The 15,558-nt window shown below is 50.2% G+C and overlaps 1 protein-coding gene across 9 annotated transcripts in view; it reads right to left on the bottom strand.

The window, feature by feature from the left end:
- The window catches only part of ZNF670 (zinc finger protein 670), a 185,762-nt gene that overhangs the window by 108,633 nt on the left and 61,571 nt on the right, over positions 1–15,558 (bottom strand). The gene's annotated exons all lie outside the window — the stretch shown is intronic.

The following is a 15,558-nucleotide window of genomic DNA, read 5'->3' as shown; positions in this document are numbered from 1 at the left end:
TGCATCCTGAGGGCCTCACTGGAGTAGCTGGAGAACTGGACACTGGTGAGTAACCATTACCAACCTACCACCACCCATACCTGCATGCCATGTAACCCCCTCGCCCTGACTCCCTTCACCACACTCCATCCCACACAGTGCACCACCCCAATTACCACACCTACATGTATACCCCTGCATGCCATATCCACTGCCAGCACATCCCTCCCAGCTTTGCATGCACACCCACCAGCGATGCATGGACAGCATGTAGGACTACCAATCCCACAATCCATCACCATACTAAAGATGGTAAAGGTAGACATGCAGAACATGTGACAGACAATCACCCTAACAAATCACTTAGATCCCCACAGGTGCACCAGCCAATGTCAGCTGCAAGGAGGTGCCACCGCAACCCAGTCCAACACCAGATGATGCCCTCAGTGATGACAGCAACTCTGGAGAACTTGATCTGGATGAACTCCCTGGCCCATCTGGGACCACAGGTCAGTCGGTTACCACATCCCACAGCCAGTCTGCCACAGGACCCCCCGTCAGACTCAAACACCACAGCAGCCAGTCAATGCCCCCAAACCTCTGTCCCCAGGATAAGTCAATCAGTAGTGTGCCCACCTGTACAGGCACCCGAGTCTACACCACACAGGCAAGATGCTGAAGGTTGTGGTGTAAGTGTGCACTCCGTTTAGGGGACACAGACACAGGCACAGGGTGCTGAGGACAGCTGTGCACCAGGGAGAGGCCCGGCCCAGGGAACCGAATGCCCAGGAGGCACTCACAAATGTCCTAGGGGCATACCAATAATCCCAGGAGAGGATGGGTCAGGTGCTCAACATCATGCAGGAGAACCAGCGGCTGTAGGAGAAACACCACCAGGAGGTCATGCAACAATTGCAGGTCTTGAATACCACCATGTCCTCCATTGCAGGGGTGCTGAGTGACAAGGCGAACATCATGCATGAGTACACAACACACCAGGAGCCCCTACCACCAGCCAGTGTACTGACCAGCCCTCCAGATCTGCTGCTGCTGGTGGACAGGAGGCCCTGCCACAGGACTCACAGGCCACCAGCACCCCTCGCCCTGCAGAAGGTGAACCACCCCACAAACGTTCCCTGCGACCCAGACAGACACCAGAGACAGTTGCCAAAACCAAGACCTTTGCCAGGAAATGAGCCTCTCCAGAATGTCCCCCTTGTGTTCCACTGATTCACCTTGTTCACTTTGGACTGCCATTGCTCCTCTACCTATGGCCCCATGGACACTGGACTCGTGCTACAAAAGACTGGGCCACTACACTGGACTTTTCCCACCCATCACCCCACTCTATTGCACCTTCCATTGATTTTGTAAAAGTAAAATAAACACCCTTGAACACAACTAAAGTAATAGTGCTTCATCAGTAAGAAATGTGCAATGTATTGAACTGTATTATCCTGTGTTAATGTCCTGTAAAGTGTAAATCCATCCAACAAATGTGTTCTAGCAGTCTGTAGACATCACATCAGTACACTGTTGTGACCACACCAACATCTGCAATAAGGGAAGGCATAGGTGACAGTCAATTGGGATGCAAAGGTAGTGACTGGCACAAAACATCAGCCACACAACACTTTGCTAAAATGGAGACATGCGTAGATCAACAGTCTTACCTGAGTGTCACTGAAAATACTGCTGAATGATATGTGTCCTGTTGTCCACATCCTCCTCCTCACTGTCCTCAGTGTCCATTGCTGCCCCAGGTACATTGTCACCCCCCTCCTCCTGCAGATAGGGCACATGGCGTCTGAGGGCAAAATTGTGCAGCATGCAGCAGACCACCACAGTATGGCAGACCTTCTCAGGGGAGTAGCATAGGTACCCACCTGTCAAATGAAGGCACCTAAACCTGGCTTTCAGCAGACGGAAAGTGTGTTCCACAATCCTTCTGGTATGCCCATGTGCATCATTGTACCAATTTTCAGCCCCTGTTCTTGGATTCCTAACAGGGGTCAACAGCCAGGACAGGTTTGGGTAGCCGGAGTCACCTGAAAGAAGTGAGGGACACACATTAGCCGTGCACAATGGCATGGGGTATGACTCCAGTAGGCATACACTGACATACATTGGGTGGGGACTCAAGCTCACCTATGCGCCACACTCTGTGCCTCTGTCGTCGTGCCATCACCTGTGGGACACTGCTATTCCTCAAGACATAGGCATCATGAACAGATCTAGGATACTTGGCAGTGACGTGGGAGATGTACTGGTCAGCAAGGCACACCATCTGGACATTGAGAGAGCGGAAACTCTTCCTATTCCTGTACACCTGTACATTTGCCCTGGGAGGGACTAAGGCAATTTGGGTCCCGTCAGTGGCCCCAATCACATGTGGTATGCGTCCCATGGAGTAGAATCTAGCCTTCACAGTGGGCAAGTCATCAACCAGGGGGAATGCAATGTAGCTGTTCATGTGTTTGAGCAAGGCAGCCAAAAACCTTCTGAGCACAATCGAGAACATTGTCTGTGACGTTCCTGCAGCCAAGACCACAGTCACCTGGAAAGAACCAGTTGCCAGGAAATGGAGCACTGACAGTACCTGCACAAGAAGGGGAATTGCTGTGGTGCTACGGATAGCAGGTATCTGATCAGGCTCCAATTGTGCACACAGCTCTGTGATTGTGGCCCTGTCCAGACGATAGGTAAGTATGATGTGCCGGTCCTCCAGTGTAGCAAACTTCACAAGGGGTCTGTACATGAGTGCTTGCCTCATTCTCCTATTCCTCCGCAGTGGTTGGTATCTAAGTGAGCCAAAAGTGAAATGGGTGTGACTACAGGACCTATGGACACACAACATCATAGTACACAGAGCATGTATGTATGTATGTTGGACATCAGATTTGTCTAGGTGTGTAGAGTTGACTCCAATGACGCACAAATAAATTTAAAAAATGAGAAGCAGCAGTAGGAGATGGCAACCGCCTGTCATGCATGCAGGGACAGGTGGAAGAGATCTCACTCCGCTGGCGTTAGGCGTCATGGCAGTAGGCGGTCTGCACCGCCGTGCAATTCCTCATTGGCTAACATGGGGCTCCATGGAGTACTGGAACCAATGATGATCAACGCCGGCGGTGACGGTGTTCACCGCCGCGGACGTGACTGACATTTTCTTTCGACAACTTCACTTGATTCCTGACTTTCCACGGTGATACATCTCCACTGCGTGTGCTGCTGTGACCTGTGTCTGGAACCTGCCATGGCCCGTGCCAAAGGGCCCCAGCCTTCACGTTGGAGGAGTTGACGAAGCTCGTGGATGGGGTCCTACCCCTGTATGGGCAGTTGTATGGGCCTCCAGACCAACAGGTGAGTAAATCATGGGTACGTTGCATAAAACATGGCTGCATGTAGATGTCTGTGTGTTCGCAGTGTTGAATTTGGAGGAGGGGGTATGGCTGTAGGGACTGTGAATGCAGAGGAACTGTTGTGTGTGCTTGATGAGGGACAAATGCAGTATGTAAGCCGATTGTGTGACAGGATGGATTGTCTGGTTCATGGTGTCCTTCTGTCTGTGTTTCCACTGCAGGTCAGCACCCATTAAAAGAAGGGGTTGTGGCGTAGCATCGCCAAAGACATGCGGACACTGGGGATCCATAACCGGCGGAGCACCCACTGCAAGAAACGGTGGGAGGACGTGAGACGCTGGGCCCGGAAGACCACAGAGGCCCAGCTGGGGACAGCTACCCAACGTGGGAGGGGTGCCCGTCGGAGCCTGACCCCAGTAACCAATAATGGCCCGCATACTGGTGGTGGCCAATCCAGAGTTGGATGAGCGCTTGAGGGCAGCACAGCAGCCACAAGGGACTGAGTACAGAATGTGTGGTATTTTGTATTTGTTGCCTGGCATGGGATTTGGGTGCAAGGGTCCAGTCAGTGGATGCCCCAATATGCCAGTTTAGACATTCCTGTGTGCTTAGCGTAGAGTGGTATGCATTGTTGGTATTGCTAGGTAGCTAGCACACCATGGCAGACAGGGTTTAGTTGGTCCCAATAGGTGTGCAGATGATAGTGTTTGGGTTCCTTCCTGCTGTAGTACCTAGGCAATGGTTTGTCACTGTGGTCCATAGTGCGCAATGTAAGTCCCAGGGAGTGATTGTGATATGTATGCCATCTGTGCTGTAGTTGCTGTGATTGACCCTGTGCTCCCTTTCTTTCTCCCCCACCCTCTCTCCTTTTGTCATCCTGTCGATGTGTGCATTAGCATCATCTGGCGAAGGAGCAGGGGCACCAGCGAGTGAGTGAGCTGCAGCCCACGGGACCTGGGAAGCAGAGTCCACCAACGCCGAGGGTACCATTGGGTTGGAGGGCGAGGGGAGCACCACAGGGGAGACTGGAGCTGATACAACTGCCTCCGATTCCTCCTCTGATGGAAGCTACCTGATGGTGGGGGACCCCTCTGGGGCCACCCCAACTACAAGATCTTCTGCCACCCCGGTACCAGCACCGCCATCCCAGTAGCCCCCCACCCAGTTGCCCATGTCCGCTCATCCAGGAGGGTGGGTGTCTTCTTTGCCCCAGGCACCTCAGGCCCTGCCCCAGTCAGCCCTGCTGCCCTCAGTGAGGAGGCTATTGATATCCTGAGATCCATCTCTGGAGGACAGTCAACCATAGTGAATGCCATCCAGGGGCTGGCATCCCAGATGGAACAATGCACTGTCTACCTGGAGGGCATTCACGGTGGCTTGGCGGCCCTACAGAGATCGTTTCAGGCTCTGGCCTCCTATCTGACCGCAGCCAGTGTCCCTGTTTCTTCTGTCCCTCCTCCTACTACCTCTTCCCAGTCCCTGTCTCCTCTCCCCAACCCATCCCACGCACACATTCTGACAAGCATGCACACAAAACAACAGACAAACACAGGCACCACACTTCACTCCACAAGCACACACACAGCCAACACACAGATGAAGATTCAACAACAGCCACTCTCTCCCCCTCCTCCTCCTCCCTCACACCTGCTTGCAGTGCATCACTAGTCCCAGATCCGGCCACCTATACAGCCTTGCCCACAGTCACCACAACAGCAGACCCGCAGACATGAACCCCACTCACCACATGGCAATCACCACCATCACCACCTCATTCAGTACACCCACCTCCCTTGCAGACATCACCACAACATGCATCCACACGTTTTGTTTGTCCTCCTTCACCCAATCTGCCCCCCCTTCAAAGACACATAAGCACTCCCACTCAGACACCCAACAGCCATCCACCTCACACACGCACACTGTCCATGCACCTGGACCCAAGTCTGGCACACCTTCTCCTCTTACAACCACTTCCTCGGCCTCCACTCCCATTATTCCTCCCACACCCCCCCACTGGTCCTAAGAAGCTTTTCCTTTCCCACCTTGACCACTTCCATACCCCACCCACCCATCCTTCCCGTAAAAGGAAAGTCCCTTCTCCCCAGCCCAGTCCCTCCACCTCTCATTCCACTCCTGTTCATCCCACTAAGAGTTCCCTTGCCACTAAGGGGAATAAGAGTGACACTCCGGCCACCCATCCCAAGGCCACTACTCCGCCCCCTACCCAGAAGGGCAAGGACCCGCCCCCTCCAAAACCCATGGACCCCCTTCCAAGAAAAAGCCCCCCAACCCCTCCTGCCTTTGAGGTGCTTGCCTGTCATCTACATGATGCCCCTGCCCAGTGGAGTGCCCAGTTGTCAGGAGTCAAGTTGGGCTTTGGGCATTGCCCTGTGGGCATTTGATCAACTTGGACTGGACAATGGCCCTGCCTGTGATATTTATTTATTTGGATTTGATCTCGTTATCCAACATGATTACAGTGGTTGGACCAGAGGTATGTGTCCTAGCTTTATCCGCTCATGGGTTCTGTTGCTGTCCTGGGCGTGTGGTGTGTGTGTATGGTGTGTGTTGTGTGTGTCACTCTCCCCTCCCTCCCTTGGGTGCTAGACTGTACTCACCGTTGTCGCCTTCGTCAGCGCTGGTGGTCCTGGACGGCCATCGCGTGGTACAGCATCAGGATAACTTCCAGTTCTACTTCCGTGGCGCCTGCGGAGTCCTCTGTGTCCCTGGAGGTGAATATGGTGTGTTTCTGCCAGGCTTTTGGTGGCGGTGCTAACGCCCCAGAAATCCTGGCAGTCTGCTATGTCATAATATGGTGGACGGATCCTTGTCTTCCGCCTACGTGCAGGTGGCTACAGCCATGGTCAGTGGTTGTACCGCACTGGCGGTTGGGGTGGTACATTGGCTGTGTATGGGATGGATCACCGCAATCGCCAGAATAGCGGTCGCCTGACCGCCAATGTCATAATGAGGAACAAAGTCTTTTATCTAGGTGTTATGGAGTGAAGTGGATGTATGTGGTGCGGAGTGGACATATATGGGTTGAACTGGAATTGTTAGTTATGGAATTGTGTGGCGTGGAATTGTATGGTTTGGAGTGGATTTGTGCAGTTGAAAGTAATTATGTGGTATTGAGTGTACTAGAACGGGACTGTGGGTCAAATAATGTAATTATGTCGAATGGTACTTTGTGTTGTGGAGTGGTATGTAGTGGAGTTTAATTATGTAGTCTGTTGTTGAATTTTGTGGCATGATGTGGATTTTGTGTGTGGATTGGATATATGTAGTTTGTTGTGTAATTGTGATATTGTGGTGTTGAGTTTAATTATGTGGTTTGATGATGAATTACATGGTATGGAATGGAAATGTGTAGAAAGATAGCCTCTTGCCTTGTTACCCCCACTTTTGGCCTGTTTGTGAGTAAATGTCAGGGTGTTTTAACTGTCTCACTGGGATCCTGTTAGCCAGGGCCCAGTGCTCATACTGAAAACCCTATGTTGTCAGTATGTTTGATATGTGTCACTGGGATCCTGCTAGACAGGACCCCAGTGCTCATAAAATGGTGGCCTATATGTGTTCCCTGTGTGGTGCCTAACTGTATCACTGAGGCTCTGCTAACCAGAACCTCAGTGTTTATGTTCTCTCTGCTTTTGAAATTGTCACTGCAGGCTAGTGACTAATTTTACCAATTCTCATTGGCACACTGGAACACCCTTATAATTCCCTTGTATATGGTACCTAGGTACCCAGGGTATTAGGATTCCAGGAGATCCCTATGGGCTGCAGCATTTCTTTTGCCACCCATAGGGAGCTCAGACAATTCTTACACAGGACAGCCACTACAGCCTGAGTGAAATAACGTCCACGTTATTTCGCAGCCATTTTACACTGCACTTAAGTAACTTATAAGTCACCTATATGTCTAACCTTCACTTAGTGAAGGTTAGGTGCAAAGTTACTTAGTGTGAGGGCACCCTGGCACTAGCCAAGGTGCCCCCACATTGTTCAGGGCAATTTCCCCGGACTTTGTGAATGCAGGGACACCATTACACGCATGCACTACATATAGGTCAATACCTATATGTGGCGTCACCATGGTAACTCCGAACATGGCCATGAAACATGTCTAGGATCATGGAATTGTCACCCCAATACCATCCTGGTATTGGGGGGACAATTCCATGCATCCCCAGGGCTCCAGCATAGAGCCCGGGCGTTCTGCCAAACTAGCTTTCCAGGGTTTTCTCTGCAGCTACCGCTGCTACCAACCCTCAGACAGGTTTCTATCCCCCTGGGGCCTGGGCAGCCCAGTTCCAGGGAGGCAGAACAAAGGATTTCCTCTGAGAAAGGGTGTTACACCCTGCCCCTTTGAAAATAGGTGTGAAGGGCCTGGGAGGAGTAGCCTCTCCTGGACTCTGGAAATGCTTTGAAGGGCAGAGATGGTGCCCTCCTTGCATAAACCAGTCTACATCGGTTCAGGGATCCCCCCCCCCCAGCCCTGCTCTGGTGCAAAACTGGACAAAGGAAAGGGGAGTGACCACTTCCCTGATTAGCACCTCCTAGGGGAGGTGCCCAGAGCTCCTCCAGTGTGTCCCAGACCTCTGCAATCTTGGATGCAGAGGTGTGACGGTACAATGGACAGCTCTGAGTGGCCAGTGCCAGCAGGTGACGTCAGAGACCACTCCTGATAGGTGCTTACCTTTCTCTGTAGCCAATCCTCCTCTGAGGGCTGTTTAGGGTCTGTCCTGTGGGCATCTCACCAGATAACGAATGCAAGAGCTCACCAGAGTTCCTCTGCACTTCCCTCTTTGACTTCTGCCAAGGATCGACCGCTGACTGCTCCAGGACGCCTGCATAACCGCAACCAAGTAGCAAGAAGACTACCAGCAACATTGTAGCGCCTCATCCTGTCGGCTTTCTCAACTGTTTCCTGGTGGTGCATGCTCTGAGGGCTGTCTGTCTTCACCCTGCACTGGAAGCCAAGAAGAAATCTCCTGTGGGTCGACAGAATCTTCCCCCTGCTAACGCAGGCACCAAACGTCTCCATCACCGGTCCTCTGGGCCCCCTCTCATCCTGACGAGCGTGGTCCCTGGAACACAGGAGCTGGGTCCAAGTGTCTCCCACAGTCCAGTGGCCCTTCTGTCCAAATTGGGTGAAGGTAAGTCCTTGCCTCCCCACGCCAGACAGTAAACCTGTGTACTGCGTGAACTGCAGCTGCTCGGGCTTCTGTGCACTTTTGCAAGACTTCCTTTGTGCACAGCCTAGCCCAGGTCCCCAGCACTCCGTCCTGCATTGCCCAACTCGCTGAGTTGGACTCCGACGTCGTGGGACCCTCTTTTGTTGCTCTGAGTCGACCACCGTCCTCATTGCTCTGAGTCGACCACCGTCCTCAGATCTTCCAAGTGCCTGTTCAGGTGCTTCTGCGGGTGCTGCCTGCGTCTGCGTGGGCTCTCTGTGTTGCTGAGCACCCCCTCTGTCTCCTCCTCCAAGGGGCGACCTCATGGTCCTTCCTGGGCCCTAGGAGCACCCAAAATCCTCAACTGCGACTCTTGCAGCTAGCAAGGCTTGTTTGCGGTCTTTCTGAGTGAAAACAACTCTGCATCCTCCAGCACGCCGTGGGACATCTTCTGACCAAAGGAGAAGTTCCTGGCACCTTCCGTTGTTGCAGAATCTTCGGCTTCTTCCACCCGGAGGCAGCCCTTTTGCACCTTCATCCGGGGTTTAGTGGGCTCCTGCCCCCCCTGGACACTTGCGTGACTTTTGGACTTGGTCCCCTTCCTTTACAGGTCCTCAGGTCCAGGAATCCGTCTTCAGTGCTTTGTAGTCAGTTGTCATCCTTGCAGAATCCCTTATCTCGACTTTACTGTCTTTCTGGGGTAGTAGGGTAACTTTACTCCTACTTTTTAGGGTCTTGGGGTGGGGTATCTTGTACACCCTTAGTGTTTTCTTACACTCCCAGTGACCCTCTACACACTACACTAGGCCTGGGGTCCATTCATGGTTCGCATTCCACTATAGGAGTATATGGTTTGTGTTGCCCCTAGGCCTGTTTCTCCCTATTGCATTCTATTGTGTTCTACAGTGTGTGCACTACTTTTCTAACTGTTTTACTGACCTGATTTGGTTTGTGTGTGTATATTTTGTGTATATTACTTACCTCCTAAGGGAGTATATCCTCTGAGATACTTTTGGCATATTGTCACTAAAATAAAGCACCTTTATTTTTAGTAACTCGGAGTATTGTGTTTTCTTATGATATAGTGCTAAGTGACATAAGTGGTATAGTAGGAGCTTTGCATGTCTCCTAGTTCAGCCTAAGCTGCTCTGCTATAGCTACCTCTATCAGCCTAAGCTGCTAGAATACCTCTAACCTACTAATAAGGGATAACTGGACCTGGCACAAGGTGTAAGTACCACAAGGTACCCACTATAAGCCAGGCCAGCCTCCTACAAAATGTGTGGAGCTGAATTGTGTGGCATAGAACTATGTGGCGTTGAGTGAAATTATGCTGACTGGAATTATGTGGCATGGTGTGGGGTTTATTTATGTGGATTGTTGCTATGTGGCATAGAGTGGTTTTATCTGGGGTGGATGTATGTGGTATTGAGTATAGTGTCATTATGTGGAGCTAGATTATGTTGCGTTGAGTGGATTTATGAGGAGTGTAATTATGTTTCACGCTCGGGAAAGGAAAATGGCTCTCCAAGTGCAAGGGGCCACCAAGTGTGGAAGGAAGCGCTCCTCACCATGCGTTAACTCTGGGAAACGACCAGGAGCGGGATGCAGCGCTTTCCACAGGCTATGCCCCTCGGGAGGCACATGAAGGGACACAAAGGGCAGACAGGCCAGAACAACAGGTCAAAGATGGTGATTCCTTCTGGCAGTACACCAGCCGTGTCCAATTAGACCTGAATCAGAGAGCAGCTGGCAGTAGGGCAACAGATAGAAAAGTCCCCCAGTGAGTCCTTTAGGCTACCCAGTACTTCAGGCAGCAGGGCAACAACAGGAGAGTAGTCGAGATGAGTCCTTCAGTGCAGTAGTTCCCCTGGCAGAGATTGGGTCCCAGGTCCAAAAGTGATCTAAAAATCATGGGGCAAGACCCCTTGTTCTTATACTACAGGTGCCCAGCATCTAGAAGGTGGGAGAAGGTTCTAGCCGGCTCTGACCAGTTCCAAGAATTTCCCTTCTCTCCTACTCTGGCTCCAGACATCAGTAGGGGGTAAACGGGCCCTTTGTGCGAGGGCAGGACACAGCCTATTCAAGTTTAAAGTACGAACGACCCTCCCTCTCTCCCAGCACAGAAAGACTATCAGCGTGTAGATGAATGCAGATTTAACCCTGTAACACCTAACCCTCCCTGATGGATGGCTGTCTGGAGAGTATGCACAAATTGCAGCTGTCACTCTGCCCCAGATGTGGATTGGAGTCAGGGGGCAAAGCGATAGAGGTTTAAGAACAGATAAATGCTCACTTTCCAAAAGTGGCATTTCTAAAATAATAATGTAAAATCCACCTACACCAGTAAGCAGGATTTCTCACTACCATTCCAAACACACCAAACATGCCTAGACTACTCCTCACAGATTAGAAATGACCACTTATAAGGGAATTCCCAATGCAAACCTATGAGAGAAGCAGTGTTCACAGCTGTTAAAAACTAAGTAGGCTGCCTGTCACAACTAGGACATGTAATGCATAAAAATATATGTCCTACCTTTTACATATGCAGCACCCTACCCATAGAGCTATCTAGGGCCTACCTTAGGGGTGACTTAGTTGTAGTAAAAGGGGAGTTTATGCATTGGAAAGTAGTTTGACTTGCCAAGTCAGTGTGGCAGTAGACTGCATATGCAGGCCCTGCAGTGGCAGGCCTGAGACAGGTGTGAAAGGTTACATCTGTGGGTGGCGCAATCTGGGTTATACGCCCACTAGTTGTATTTTATTTACAGTCCAAGGGTATATGGTATACCACTTTACAAGGGACTTACAGGTAAATTAAATAAGACAAATAGGTGTAAAACAATTATACCATGTTTTAAGGGAGAGAGCACATTCATCTTAGCACTGATTAGCAGTGGTAAGGTGCCCAGAGTCCTAAAGTCAACAAAAAGAGGGTCAGAAAAATGGGTGGAGAAAGGCAAAAAGTTTGGGGATAGCTCTTCAGAAAGGGCCATTTCCAACACCCAGGATACGATAAAACAGGCCCACAAACAAGCAAAAATATGGCCCACACACCGACCTGTCAAACCAGTCCTTTCGGCACTATCTGACTGTATTTAAGCCAGTCCGACTCCGACTGGCACTAAAGGAGATTATTTTAAAGGATGTTGTGCACAATCAAAATGTTATCAGGTACAGTGGAAGAAAAAAGTATATAACAATTTAACACACAAAAGGATGAAGATCAGCTCAAATAAAGCTCCACTATGTATGTATGTGGATATATATTTTTATTGAATAATTGTTGTCTGGTGAGGCAGATAAAGGGGCCTTAATGACACGCTCTAAAAACATGTCTATTTCTAGATGGCTTTCCACTTTGTCTTGCGTATCTGAATAATGATGATGCCTACTTACAAATACAATAACAGGAGCTGGAGGCAGAGAATGAACCACAGTCTGAAAACTATTTTTAGGTAAAATAAAACTTAATTGTGCTTATCTCCAAAAGCATGCTCAGAGTCAGGCCACAAAGACTTCATAACTGCTGTTAAACAAGTAAGTAGACTGCTGCAGAATTGAATAATAATTTAGAAGCAATGCAATGCCGGAACAAAAAAAGATGCACAGAACTGCACAGAGAACATGACACCATTTACAGTCATGCCCCAAAGACCCACCTTTCAAAGTGAAAGGAAATGCTTTTAAAGCCAGGGGAGGACGAGGGCTGTTCTGAGCGATAATGCAATGTAGATGCCTGGGATAAAATTTGCCTGCTTATCAACTGGCAAGAAGTGACCGAGGAAGGCGGTAGGCCACAACTGCAACAGCAGCCTGTGTATGTATGATATGTGCACCAGAGCAAAACAAGACGAAAACACAGATAGAAAGCGGCCCAAAGCAGCACACAGGGAAAGTGAAGTGAATGAACAATTTCTTAGCACAGCAGTGCCAATCACAGGTACTAATATTTTTTCAAGTGACATGGTGTAAGGAAATGGCTCCCTGTTGCAGTTACCCCCCACTTTTTGCCTCATACTGATGCTGACTTGATTGAGAAGTGTGCTGGGACCCTGCTAACCAGGCCCCAGCACCAGTGGTCTTTCACCTAAAAATGTACCATTGTTTCCACAATTGGCACACCCCTGGCACACAGATAAGTCCCTTGTAAAAGGTACCAGTGGTACCAAGGGCCCTGTGACCAGGGAAGGTCCCTAAGGGCTGCAGCATATGTTGTGCCACCGTAAGGGACCCCTCACCTAACACATGCACACTGCCATTGCAGATTGTGTGTGTTGGTGGGGAGAAAAAGGCAAAGTCGACATGGCATCCCCCTCAGGATGCCATGCACACAAAATACTGCCTGTGGCATAGGTAAGTCACCCCTCTAGCAGGCCTTACAGCCCTAAGGCAGGGTGCACTATACCACAGGTGAGGGCATAGCTGCATGAGCAATATGCCCCTACAATGTCTAAGTCTATTCTTAGACATTGTAAGTACAGTTGTGACCATATTAAGTATATGGTTTGGGAGTTTGTCAAAAACGAACTCCACAGCTCCATAATGGCTACACTGAATACTGGGAAGTTTGGTATCAAACTTCTCAGAATAATAAACCCACACTGATGCCAGTGTTGGATTTATAAAAAAATGCACACAGAGGGCATCTTAGAGATGCCTCCTGTATTTTACCCAATTGTTCAGTGCAGGACTGACTGGTCTGTGCCAGCAGGCTGCTGAGAGACGAGTTTCTGACCCCATGTGGTGAGGGCCTTTGTGCTCTCTGAGGACAGAAACAAAAGCCTGCTCTGGGTGGAGGTGCTTCACATCTTCCCCCTGCAGGAACTGTAACATCTAGCAGTGAGCCTCAAAGGCTCAGGCTTTGTGTTACAATGCCCAACGGCACTCCAGCTGGTGGAGATGCCCGCCCCCTGGACACGGCCCTCCCCTTTGGCGGCAAGTCCAGGGGAGATAATGAGAAAAACAAGGAGGAGTCACCCACCAGTCAGGACAGCACCTAAGGTGTCCTGAGCTGAGGTGGCCCCTGCCTTTAGAAATCCTCCATCTTGATTTTGGAGGATTCCCCCAATAGGAATAGGGAGGTGCCTTCTCCCCTCACGGAGGAGGCACAAAGAGGGTGTAGCCACACTCAAGGACAGTAGCCATTGGCTACTGCCCTCCCAGACCTAAACACCCCCCTAAATTCTGTATTTAGGGGCAACCCAAAATCTAGGAAAATAGATTCCTGCAACCTGAAGACGAAGAAGGACTGCTGACCTGAAAGCCCTGCAGAGAAGACGGAGACACCAACTGCTTTGGCCCCAGCCCTACCGGCATGCCTCCCCACTTCAAGAAAAACTGCACCAGCGACGCGTTCCCCAGGGTCCAGCGACATCTGAAGCCTCAGAGGACTACCCTGCATCTAAAAGGACCAAGAACTCCAGAGGACAGCGGCTCTGCTCCAATGAAGAAACAACTTTGCAACAAAAAACAACTTTTAAAGGACTGCACATTTCCCGCCGGAAGCGTGTGACTTTCCACTCTGCACCCGACACCCCCGGCTCGACCTGCGGAGAAACAACACTACAGGGAGGACTCCCCGGCAACTGCGACCCTGTGAGTAGCCAGAGTTGACCCCCCTGAGCCCCCCAGCGACGCCTGCAGAGGGAATCCAGAGGCTCCCCCTGACCGCGACTGCCTGCTTCTAAGAACCCGACGCCTGGTAAAGACACTGCACCCGCAGCCCCCAGGACCTGAAGGATCCGACCTCCAGTGCAGAAGCGACCCCCAGGTGGCTCTCTCCCTTGCCCAGGTGGTGGCTACCCCGAGGAGCCCCCCCTTGCCTGCCTGCTTCGCTGAAGAGACCCCTGTGTCTCACATTGAACTCCATTACAAACCCGACGCCTGTTTGCACTCTGCACCCAGCCACCCTGTGCCGCTGAGGGTGTACTTTTTGTGCTGACTTGTGTCCACCCCGGTGCCCTACAAAACCCCCCTGGTCAGCCCTCCAAAGTCGCGGGTACCTACCTGATGGCAGACCGGAACCGGGGCACCCCCTTCTCCATTGAAGCCTATGTGTTTTGGGCACCACTTTGACCTCGGCACCTGACCGGCCCTGAGCTGCTGGTGTGGTAACTTTGGGGTTACCCTGAACCCCCAATGGTGGGCTACCTTGGACCCAACGTTGAACCCTGTAGGTGGTTTACTTACCTGCAAAACTAACAAATACTTACCTCCCCCAGGTTGTGTTGAAATTTGCATTGTGTCTAGTTTTAAAATAGCTTATTGCCATTTTTGCCAAAACTGTATGTGCTATTTTGCGGATTCAAAGTTCCTATGATACCTAATTGAAGTACCTTTCATTTGAAGTATTGATTGTAAATCTTGAACCTGTGGTTCTTAAAATAAACTAAGAAAAGATATATTTCTATACAAAAACCTATTGGCCTGGAATTGTCTTTGAGTGTGTGTTCCTCATTTATTGCCTGTGTTTGTACAACAATTGCTTAACACTACCCTCTGATAAGCCTACTGCTCAACCACACTACCACAAAATAGAGCATTAGAATGATCTCTTTTTGCCACTATCTTACCTCTAAGGGGAACCCTTGGACTCTGTGCATACTATTTCTTACTTTGAAATAGTACATACAGAGCCAACTTCCTACACATGGTTTCTCTTTTTCCGTCAAAGAATCCTAGTTTTCAATGTTTTATATAGTGACAATTTGTTCTTGTGCAGTTCTGGAGAAAGAGGAGCTGTAAATTAAGGGACTGTTTAGTGTGTGCAAGAGTTTGGTAACTGCGTTTTTTTGTTGTTTGGTTGCTTTGAGTGTGCTTTCAAACAAGGAAGGCTAAAATGTCTTTGCACATAAAGCAGTAACAGAAAACTAATAAAATTAAATATGAAAGGGGTTGCGGTGACAAGATTACAGGCCGGTTTTCAATTGCGCTCAAAATCAAAAGGCAGGGGGAGCAGCTGTGCGACCAGACAGCCTTCCCATGCCACCTGCAGAAACAACAGAAATAAGAAGTGCCAGGAACAAGCCTAA

Source organism: Pleurodeles waltl, chromosome 5 (genome assembly GCF_031143425.1).
Source record: "Pleurodeles waltl isolate 20211129_DDA chromosome 5, aPleWal1.hap1.20221129, whole genome shotgun sequence".
Taxonomy (NCBI): Eukaryota; Metazoa; Chordata; class Amphibia; order Caudata; family Salamandridae; genus Pleurodeles; species Pleurodeles waltl.
Note: the sequence above shows the minus strand (reverse complement) of the source record. Positions and strands in the feature narration are given on the sequence as shown.